We start from the raw sequence: 12,222 nt of genomic DNA on the forward strand, positions 1-12,222 counted from the left end.
TATATAGTACATAATATATTACATATACAGATGGTGATCAGAAAAATGGAAACACCTGTAGTTGGCAACACGTCAGATGTATGGGTTGGCAGTGGTGTGGCGCCCGCAGCGCCGGACCGCTGGTGGTGGTGTGTTAGGTCGGTCTCCATACTACGTCAGGCGCAGTGGAACAGCAGTGTAAAATGGGAGACCTCTCAGATTTTCAAAGAGGGCAAATTGTTGGTGCGCGGTTATGTGGAGTGAGTGTGACGGCAGTGGCTACTGTGTTAGGTGTGTCGCGTGGGACAGTGTCGAAGGTGATGACGGCCTACACAACACACGGGAAAACCACATCGGGGAAGCGGAACAGTGGGCGGAAGAAAATCATGAGTGACAGGTCACGCCGGGTATTAAAGCGCATTGTCACGCAGAACCATCGTGCCACTGCGGAGCAAGTAACGGAGGAACTCAATCAGCACCTCCCCACCCTGTTTCGACAATCACAGTCCGCCGCGAATTACATGACATGAACTTACGGGGTCGTGTTGCACGGGCCAAACCGCTCATCAGGGACCATAACGCTTTCGCACGCCGCAAATGGTGCCGCGACCATGCAACTTGGACCGTTGAGGACTGGAAACGTGTGATATGGTCGGATGAGACATCCTTCACCCTATTCCCAACCACGGGCCGTGTTTATGTGTGGAGAACGCCCAAAGAAGCTTATGATCTGCAGTGTCTCCGCCCAACTGTGAAACATGGCGGCGGCTCGGTGATGCTGTGCGCCGTCACATCATGGTTTTCATTGGGTCCTGTGGTCACACTTAGCGGACGAATCACTGCCAACGATTATGTCGCAATTTTAGGAGACCACTTGCATCCTATGGTCCGGATGTTGTTCCCGGACAATGACGCCATCTTCCAGGATGATAATGCACCCATTCACACAGCTGGCGTTGTTGCAGCGTGGTTTGAGGAACATCGGGATGAAGTTCAACACCTCCCCTGGCCCGCCCAATCCCCAAATTTCAACATAATTGAACATCTGTGGTCCGTCTTGGAAACATGACTCCGGCGACGATTTCCACCTCCTTCCTCTCTCACAGAACTGGCCGATGCCCTGCACGAGGAATGGTGTAAAATTCCACTTGCTACCATTCACGACCTCTATGCCTCCATCCCACGTCGCATCAAGGCTGTTCTGAGGCGAAAGGTGGCCCGACACCCTATTAATCTGGTAAGTTGCAATTTCGTTCAGGTGTTTCCATTTTTCTGATCACCATCTGTATACTTTTAAGTGCAAATTTCCACTCTTGCTTCGCTCCTTCCCGGTCTCATCCGGGGAAAAAGAATTTTAAAAAAATCCTAACGGTTTCCTTAAACAGAGCTACACAAGTAACAGTAAAAATATAGAGACTATTCAATAACTTGTGGAGAATTTTTGTATTTGCTAAAATTAAACAAAAAAAAATTAATTATACTTGGTATTAATTCTTTAATTAGTTCCCTTAATTACTGTACAGTTTTTGTACAATTTGTATACAATATTAATATTCTTGATCGTATTAAATTATATTCTTCAACCTACTATCTTTTAGACCGTCAGTTCATTCAGCTGAGCGGCCAATATCCATTCCGGAAGAGGACTCATTCGATCCCCGACCAAAGCAAACCTAGAATTATCCTTGTCGTCAGCTTACTCGACTACACGACTGTTTTAAAATGGGACCTAGAAGAAGACTCACTCGATCTTCTACAGGTTAAAAATGAAATTACTCTTCCAGCTTTAGTTCAGCTGTTCCTACTTAAAATTTCTTAAATAGCAGAAAAAAATCCGCAGCTCAGATAGCTGGGTTTAAAAAAAAATCATCCGAATGCCCCCTCATTTAAGAGACAATCACAAAATGTAGATCTAAATGCCCCCTCATTCAAGAGACAATTAAAAATTAAAACTAAATGCCTTCTCATTTCAAAGGCAATAACTACACAGTGGATGCCCCCTCATTCAAGAGACAACCACAATATTTAAAAAATATCTCCGCAGCCGACATCATTCAGGCGACTGGGTACTAAAAGCAAAAAAGAACAGCGCCTCCTCATTCCGAAAGCGGTTCAAAAAAAAAAAAAAAAAAAAAAGCTTTATCTGGTTCATCGTATAACGACCGCCATCACCTATAAAAAAAAATAGCTAAAGTTTATCTCTATCAAACCCCCTTCCAGGCTCACTTATCCCGAAAGAAGAGTTATCATTATTACATTAAAATAAACAGTCTCTATCATTCAAGAGAGCTGCCCAGTAAAATTTAGCTAAATACTTTAATAATACCTTCAAAAATAAAAGGTAGACTCCCTTATAATAGGAATCTAACAAAAATCCTTATTTCATCCTATTTAAAAATATCCTAATTTCCTAAGATTTAAAACGAAATGATACGGTATGTTTCAGAGCCGACTACTCATTCTGTAAGTCCGGTTGAGTGGTAAAAAACTTCATCCCTGCGTCCCTTCACTATTGGAGGCGCAGAGGGGTAAGGATCTCTGGGAGATGTGAAGGAGTTAGTGGTTGAGAAGAGAGTGCCTCCCCCACAAACATGAACCGTATTTATACGCTTCCCAACTCACCAAGCATCCATATGTTAAAAAAAAAAAACAAAAAAAATCTTTTCCCACGGCTATTTCTTTCAAGGAGAACAGTAACTAAAGCGCAAAATACTGTATGTGAAAAAACTTAAAAAAACAATTTTAAAAATTTCATGACAATTAATAAAATCAATATACTATAATTATTTATGTAAATTATACAAAAATTAATGTGTAGATTTTTAAATCAACACAAATGTTATTCATAAACCAATTTCTCTCTTTCTTTTTCCTCAGAAGACAAATTTTTAAAACTGACAAGTTTTATATTGATCTTTCTTCGGCTTGTGTATCTTGATATTCATTTCTTTCAGAATTTTCCAGTATGAAATAAGCTCTATTACATTTCCAGGAGAGAATTTCTTCTCCTTGCAGTATTCCTTATAAAGGTTGTAAAAGCTTCACATAAGACAGTCCTGCCTCAACATAGTAATAGCAGGTTGAAGATCGGGAGACAATAATGAGAGTCAACTCGGGACATCGATAGTACATGCTTTTTTACAATATTTTTAACTGCTGATGTTAAACTGTGTTTCCCTCGAAGCTCGTGACCTGTACTTCCGGAAGAAAGCCCTTTCTGCAAAACGAAACGACACACTTTATCACTAACGTCAGGAGTATAAAGGAAAAACTGTTTGAAACTAGTATCATTTTTCCATCGATAGTCAAATAATAGTCAACTGTGTACTGCCTTGTGGTGTTACATTTTCTGCGTAACTTTAATCTTCGCTTCATGTGACGCAGAAGATAATCTCTCTGTCTATGAATGTCTCCTAGTTTCCAGTATAAACGATGCACAAATTTCCGTTTTTCTTCTTTGATAATTTGTTTCCAACTGTACACGCATCTACATGAAACATTGGGTACTCTGCGCGAATCACGAATTTTGCCAGCACTGGTAACATATTTCTTATAAAAATTACGATTAATTTTGTCTTTATTCTTTTTCAGTGCATGGGATTCGATGGTATGTTCCTTGCTTTGGATGCATGTGATGATTTTGTGGCCATATTTGTTTCTATTTGCATTTCATCATTTGAAGTACTTTCATCTTTGTCCACCTCAAAATCCAGGTCGGCACCACTATCGTACGATAGTCTTAGTATCATTAACGGAATGTCCAGAGTCGTCTTTCTCCAAAAGCTTAAATATTTCCTAATCAAATAGCGAAACACCGTCCATCCTGATCACTCTCTTCAACTCGACTACAAGATCCATACACACTACAAAACTAAAGAAAGGCCAATAATGCCACAAACTGCAACAATATTTAGTTTACTTATTTACCGCCTACAATAAAGCATTGGAGAAAAAAATATATATAACGTAATGTGGCTTCTTCTGAAGTCGCAATTGCTTTAATATGGATCTGAATGCTACTTATGCCCATCTATTGTATGTACGCTCAGATATGGGTGATTCCACGTAAAAGGGAAATTTTCTATCACGGGCATTTCTTCAAACTACTACTAGAAAGAATCACCTCATTTTTATTTTGTTTGGTAGTAACCGTCACAAAGTAGGTATGGCATGTATAACAGTTTGCAAATATAACACGAAACATACGTAAAAAGTAAATTATTACCCAGATTTCTCAACACCGTGGGCTGTCACAGACTACAGTTGACTGATTTTAATCAATAAATTACGACTGAAGTTGCAAATCAAACATCATTTAATGTTAATTAAATGGAAGAGAACACTTCAATGTTTCGGTTTTATGGAAAGTAAGCCTTTATAACGATTATTTTCGAAAGCTTGACTATGCTTCGTTTCTGCCACCTCTATTTCGTCTCAACTCCATGACATGAGAAAAAATTGTCATTGCTCTCAACAGATAGCATGGTCGTCCACATTGGCAACACCCACAAGAAGACAAGGTAGACATGTTTGACTGAAGAACAGAAAAAGTTGTGTGTGTATGTTAAAAGCTATAGGAAAAATATTTTTGTGTGTAGAAAGCAGTAGCGTACATTAATTGATACTCAACACCATGGTATTTATTACTGAATGTATTTGTATGGTATATACCTTGAGAAACCTACGCCTTAACGTAGAAAATTCGTACACAATTACTCACATCTACTGGTTAAAAAGTGGGCCGGTAAAGATAAATTATATTCGATTTTCTCAACTCCATGGTTCTCAACTCCATGTCCATCTGAAAACTAAGGAATCCATGGTGTTGAGACAAGTTCACGGAGTTGATAATCCTACAGTGTTTGTTTGCTCATGCTCTTCCAAATTGTTCCTTCAGCATATTGATAGAAATAAAGCTCGTTTATGGTCTAGTGGCTAGTACGCTCGCCTTTCGTGCGTGGTTCTGGGTTTGTTTCCCGGTGGAAGCCCAAAAATTAATGGTGTTTACTTCGCACAGTAAGGCAATTGAAAAACTCATTTGAGTACAGATATACTGAAACCTGATCGCGCAGACCATCACAACGGCCGTAGGAGCCGACACGCTGACCACGTGTCATTCAAACTCAAAGGCCGGCTGGTGGGTCCTAGCCCATTTGAGGAGTGTTTTGCGGAAGTTCAGATTTGGGGCTGTCAGGTAGCTGTAGGTAAACCTTCAGTCAAGTTAAGATGGATGGTGTCTGTCTTTAACCTACTGACGTCTCAATCTATAAGTATTATGCGCACCAATAAAAAGCTTTTAAAGAGGCAATAAGAAAAATATTTTTGTGCATGGAAAGCAGGTACGTATATAAATTGATATTGGTTTATTTCCTCTCTTGATTGATTGACTGATATTGGGTTATTTCTTCTTAACTAATTTGTAACTTTTTCCAACTCATTATTTATCATATGTGAGTCTTGAGAAGTTTATTAAAAATTCCGAAAAAATAAATTCGGTACGTACAATTTGGTACGTAGGCGTTATATATATATATATATATATATATATATATATATATATATATATATATATATATATATATATATAAACTGTTCATCAAAATCTTTCAATATCAATGAATTTCTTATATTTCTAAATGTTTCTTGTGTAATAGTCTATAAGAAGTAACATTTGTTACAAGTTTTTTTTTTTTTTTTTTTTCATAGATTAAAATGCCGAGAAAACGATTACGTGAAAAGGAAAAGTTAGAAAGAAAGACGGAAGCCGAAAAGAAATGTCGGTTGGTAATCAGGAATGATCGTATTAAGTATGAAGAGTTCAAGAGGAGAGAACAAGAAATGTGGAGAAAGAGGAAGAAAGAATAAAAGGCATATTGTCATCCGAAAGAGAGCAAAGAATAAAGAGAAAAAGGTGGCGATCATCATCAAGAGAACATTATGGAAGGAAAAAATCCGTACAAATTGCTGAAAAATTTGCTACTCACCTGTCAACATCAATTATAAAATGCAAGAATATTACATGGAACTATTCCAAAACTGGACATGAGAAAGGTGCTCCCGATGGGGTCGGGGCCACTCTTGAAAGAACCGCAGAATTCCTTATCGCTCAAGGATATGATGAAGACATTAATTGAACAAATGAGAAAACATTGCAGATGTCAAGATATACACTGTTTCAAAGGAAAAAAAATCATCTGTCGAACAGCAGCTTCCTCTCACCACGAAACGTTTTGTGGGAACATCAAAAGTACATCAAGTAACATGGTGTAGCACAACCCCACAAGTAATTAATTTCTGCTCTCTTTCGTGTTTTACGTATCTAGCAGGAGATATCTGCATTGATTTCCATCTCGGGCAACTTAACTACTATTCTCCACCATCAGTGGCAACAATTTCTTCAGATGTAAACATTTCTTATGAAGTTGGTTTAACAGATGACAATCCACCAAAAACTGAAGACTGAGTTACAGTTATGTACTTTGATGAGTGGTACCCTCGTAAAATTCAAATTATTTGTTAACTTTTAAAAACACACTAAAAACTCTCGCTTCTATTATTATTGGGCCAAAACTTCTGATTACAAGGACTTACTAAATCTTATCTTATGATCAGCTAATTGTTTTCTTTTCAGGGATTGTCGAAGAGTCTGAGGGCAACGTACGGACAGTCAATTTTATGACGCTGATCGGGAGGAATTTCTCCTGGCCCGCTAAACCTGACGTTCAAAAACGTTGGCAGTTGATATTCTGTGTAGACTAGAACAGCCCTTCCCTGATTCCTCAAGACATTTCCTTCATTGGAGTGGAAAATGTGAGCTACTTAACAAAGAACATCGAATTATCCAAAGAAAACTGAGAAATGATGAGTGCCTTACACTGTCATTTAGTGTTCATTATACAGGGTGTTTCAAAACAACTACGACAATGTTTGGGAGGTGATTCCTGACACCAAGATAAGACAAAAAGTATAGACCACTTTGGGTGCACAAATGCTTCCTTTCGGAGTTATAGGCTGCCGAAAACATAAAAAAAAAAAAAAAAATGAACTTTAAAGGTCCATAGCTCTAAAACTATGGGACCCACCGTAGTCGGGTCAAGACTTCACTTAGGAACTAGTATGTGCGCTATCCAAATATCCATATTTCAGAATCCTGCGGTACTTCCACAACAACTTTTATAGAAGTAGTTGGTGAGTACTTCAGATTATATGCCTGTAGCCAAACTAGCTCTATAAAAATTGCTTCGTGAGTACCTCAGGATTCTGAAACACATTTTTGGATAGTGCACATATTAGTTCCTAAGTAAAGTCGTGACCCGACTACGGCAGGTCTCATAGTTTTGGAGCTATGGACCTTTAAATTTCATTTTATTCACGTTTTCGGCAGCCTATAACGCCGAAAGGAAGCATTTGTGCACCCAGGTTATCTATACTTTTCGTCTTATCTTGGTGTCAGGAATCAGCTTCCAAACGATGTGTGTATTGTTTTGAAACACCTTGTATATATATACCAAATATACAAATACATTTACCAAATGTTGAAAAAGTATTGCACTTTCGACGTGTTGACTTGATCACACAGAAAAGACTTACGGTTTACATAAGCTCAGAAAACAATTGAAGTAGACAATAGACAGGTTTAGTGACTACTTCATTTCTTTCGTAAGCTTATGTGAAACGTCTGTCCTCTACATATGATAGTCAACATATTCAAAGCGCAATAATTTTTCAATATTCGATAAGTGTATGTGTATTTCTTTTTTTTCTTATTTACGTCACATATTAATTATATATATGTCACATTATAAACTTATCACCCAGATGTATCACGTTTCTCAACTCCACAGCAATTTTCAACTCCGTGTTAACTAATCTCAACTCCGTGGGTGCTGAAAAGTTCATTATTTTTTTATTTACTACATCAATAGCTCTGCTGAAAACCTAATTAACATGTACGTAGTAGTAGTAAGTGCATCTGATATTTCTTTTCGAAATAGGCGACCATCAACGAAACAAAAATTTTCCAAGTGAAAATTTCCCTTTTTCGTGGAATCACCCATATACGTTTCCTGCAATGTGAATATTATATTTCTGACATAAAGGCGTAGGTGAACATAAGCCTTTCTGTCATAAACGACTTTGTGAAACACTCTGTTATATCTTCTAAACTTTGAACTGGAAATCCATTTTTATTGGGAATTAGCATACATCAATTTGCCAGGTGTAACATAAGTGATTCAATGAGCGAAAAAAAAAAAAAAATGCATTTTTAAAAACAAATGTCACTTACGCCCGTCATGGAAGCGACGATATTATGCAATCAAACTACAATCAATGGAAAGAAGTGGAAAAATTGCAAATTTCGTGTGGAAGAAATTACTGGACCCCCTTAACGGAATATTTACCTTAGAAGCTCTAACCTAACCTGAAAATGTTAGAAATCTGTGAAAATTGGTAGCACCGTCTGTTCGAAGAATGTCAGTAAAAATCTGTAACATGACTGGACACAGGAATTGTAAACATTAAAAACGTGTATCTAGTTCCCAGCATAAGATCCATTTTTATTGTTAGTATCGTACGACAAGATCCTTACGTGCAACATAATAAAAATTTATTATCTACAACTCATTTATCTTTAAATTCATTAGTTTAACTCATACTTACACCCACTTTAATACTTAAAAACAAGATATACAGTATCCACATACACCGGCACGACTTCGCTCTACTGTCTGTCTTCTGTACACACTGTTGCCAAGGCAATAGATACCTTCAGACAATATCTAAATTCTAAAAGATATAAATGAATATACTAGAGTAAATTGATTAACGATATTAATTGATGATGATTTATTTCAATTCAACTGATAATATGGCTGTTGACTTCCCACAAATCAGATGAGTTGTTGATGGATTTTATGTAATTTAAAGTCATGTATGTTTCTTGTTAGTCTTCAGTGAATAAAATTCAATATTTTAAATTTTACTGAACTCACATATAATACTACACACAAAAAAGGGGGTTTAAAAGCTATAATGTGGGTTATTGGTTAGCAGCTCAAAATCTAGCCATATTTTTACGTAAAAAAGCTTATTTCTGAAGGCCATCAAGCCTTTCTTCAGAGGTTGTTGGCAACACTGCGTAGGAGTATGAGCTGTGCGCTATTAAAGGGCCTAATAAATACTCGCCTTTAGAACCTTTCAGAAGACGATGGCATCTCCGTATTTTCAGGGTTTAAAGTTCAGATGTTGCATTGGCAATTCTACCACTATTGTGTATTTCGCCTTCGCGAGAGTAACAAGTAGAAGTAAGGTGATTACGCCGTTCTCTCTTTCTGAATGTATGTTCACCTTACACAGTATATTTAATTCCTAACTTATAATGCTTCGAAAATTTCTATAAAGTTTAGCGTCCCTTTTTAGCAACAAGTTTATATAAGACGTGGAGTTACAAATTACGGTGGAGTTGGAACCATTGTAATGCGTTCGGATTTTCAATGCTCTCCGAATAGGAATCGATCCCAGAACTATGTATTTACACTTCTCCAAGATATAATTGCACGCCTGATTTTTTCTGTCCCTTAAGATCAGTGGCGGCCGGTGGATTGTGGTTTCGGGTGTTGTAGTACGAACGATAAGAGACAGATGATATAAAGTTGACTAATTAACTAATCAGCATAACTTTAGATGCAAATGCTATGTGACATGTTAAATTTTATCCGATTAATCACCTTTATTAATTAGTGAGTTCATTGTCCTCTCTTTGATTGGAGCAAATCTGTCTAATACATGCTGGTTGAATTCGGGTATTCTTTTTGTCAGGTCTTTTTCGATGGAAAGCATAACCAATGGTGATAACCTTGTTTGGGACATTCAATTCCTTGAAAGTGTCAATTTTTTCTCATGTGGAAAACACTTTTCGTCTTTTGCTGGCGCCATAGGTACAGTTAATATTAATTTGAGAAGCTTTGTAGATTCACTAAATATTTTTTTCTAGATTATTGCGAACGATTCATTCGAGCAAACTCAGTCCCTGACAGTGATCCGAATTCCTCTTCAGCGTTGACTGAAGAGAATTCGTAGCAGAGATTAGTGTTATAAAAAAAAAATGTACATTAAACACACTTTATTCACAGTTTATCCAGGAAAATTTAAAATAAATTGTGGAGATGTATCTGGTATAAACAACACTACCGTCATAAGGTATCCTGTAAATTTAAACGATTTGTTTTTCGAACACTCTCCTGAATTGCCCTTTGCTTGTTTTGTCTAAGCCTTAATTGCAAATTTTTCCTCAGTTGAAAGCTGATCAATGTTTTTGTAAGTTATTTACAGAAGTCATGGTACACAATTCATTCAGAATTTGTATGTTATTTACAGAATTAAATCACACAGAATAAAATTAAACCTAATAATTAAAAACCAAAACAGCTGATACAAAATAGGTACTGGTATATGAATTCCGAATGTCACATATTCATACATCAACACACACACATGTGCGGAAAAGAAAAATCTACATTTCAAATCATCCGTCTTGGTTGTTACGCAATGCAGGATGTACACAATATACTTCCACATGAGGCGAAACAATGCTTATTAATGTGATATGTTCTGGAAAGGAAACCTCGAAACCCGCCAGATGAAGGATCAGCATGTAACAGAAGCCAAAAATCAAAGAACATCAAAACAAACAGCATACCAGTTCTACACCCAGAAATATTAACTGGGAGGGGTCCAAAGTATTTGATGGAGGTCCAATACGTCTACATAATATGGAACCTGTCTTATACTGCACCCCAAAAGACGATAAGTAATTCTTACTTACTCTCATCTATATTTTTAGAAAAAAAAATGATAGAACGATTATTTTTATAAGAAAAGAAGAGTACATGATGAGACGTAAAATAAAATATTTAGCCTACTTGAATCATTTCTCTGTTAAACAAGTATAGTTCGTTAAGAAAGTCTACAAATATTAGTCAAGTTTCGAAATTATTGGGAGGTCAGGACCCGGTGGACCCCCCTTGTGGCTACGACCCTGAGCAATGCTAACTAGTCCCAAATTCAATGTGGCGTTCCCCATCATACAGTTTTATGTTGAAATTATCAAGAGTATAAAATATACTTATTTTATAAAAGAAATATGTTTATACTAAAATACTATCCACAGAGAGGGGAAGGAGCGATTCTACATACTGACTTACTAATATTTGATTCACAAATTACTGTAGAAGAAGCCTTCATTAGCAATATAAGCTAAGAATTAACTTGTAAATGCGGATCTACTTTCATTTGTTTTCTGCTCTACTACATATTTTCTTTCTTATTTTGTAATTCTGCAATCACTTTTTTAATTGTCATTATATTGATTTGCTTCAGTATGGTCCCGTAATTTAAAAATATGAATGCATAAAAACAAATTCCATTTGTTAATTGCTAGTGAAAGAAAATTCAGAAATCTTATTTAGCGTGAAAAACCTTCTCGTTCACTGGAAACCGTGCTGTGTTGCAGAAGCACTGCAACGACGAGTTCCTTTAACTTCTGAGATAGGGGAAAGGAGACTTAACATTCGCTCCAATTGCCGCGCTGAAGGAATCTGGTCGTTGCATGCTCGCTGCAACACAATGTAAATTAGAGACTCTGTAACGGATTATTTTTTCCTTTTTAAAACGGATTAACGGAACGGACAGTTACAGAAGTAAAAAATTTGTTATTTAAAGTGTATATATGCGAGTATTAAAAAGTATTTTTTCTGTTCTTTACTACTATTACTAATAATATTCTTTTCTTGAAATACTTTGGTCGTTGCGCAACGCTGCAACACTAACATTAGCCGCCACTGCTGAAGATTGTAAGTTTGGCAACAACGCATTCTGAGCTAGAGGAGGGGAAAGAATGAAAAAAGAAACAAGACTTTTGAACACAACTCACAGCAGGGGCGCCGGAACCGGGGGGGCAAGGGGGGCAATTGCCCCTCCTGAAATTTTCAAAGGGGGCAAGATACCCTTTTTGCCCCCTCACTTTCAGACTGTAGAAACATCACACAACACTGATTATATGAACTAAATTTTGCTTTTTATAGTAATGTGAAAAAAAATCTCTATTCCAGATTCATCTTTTTGAAACAAGAGACCTGGCGCTTTTCTGCCCCCATGTTAGACAAAAAGAGTTAGGAAAAAGAATTGAAAATTCTCTTTATTTCCATTGGTGTACATTCTCAAAACACTGTAAATTCTTTTAAA

The 12,222-nt window shown here is 36.9% G+C and overlaps 1 protein-coding gene across 2 annotated transcripts in view; it reads right to left on the reverse strand.

Annotated features, from left to right (window-relative positions):
* The window catches only part of RtcB (RtcB RNA ligase), a 50,335-nt gene extending 41,539 nt beyond the window's left edge, over nucleotides 1–8,796 (reverse strand). Inside the window, exon 1 of one of the 2 annotated variants that reach the window (XM_081771301.1) lies at nucleotides 8,641–8,796. The gene's annotated coding sequence lies outside the window, so the exon portion shown is untranslated. The remainder of the gene's footprint in view (nucleotides 1–8,640) is intronic. The other variant, XM_081771302.1, reaches the window with a different exon arrangement.
* Between the last annotated feature and the right edge of the window lie 3,426 nt (nucleotides 8,797–12,222).

Source organism: Thermobia domestica, chromosome 9, assembly GCF_964235325.1.
Source record: "Thermobia domestica chromosome 9, izTheDome1.hap1.1, whole genome shotgun sequence".
Classification (NCBI taxonomy): Eukaryota; Metazoa; Arthropoda; class Insecta; order Zygentoma; family Lepismatidae; genus Thermobia; species Thermobia domestica.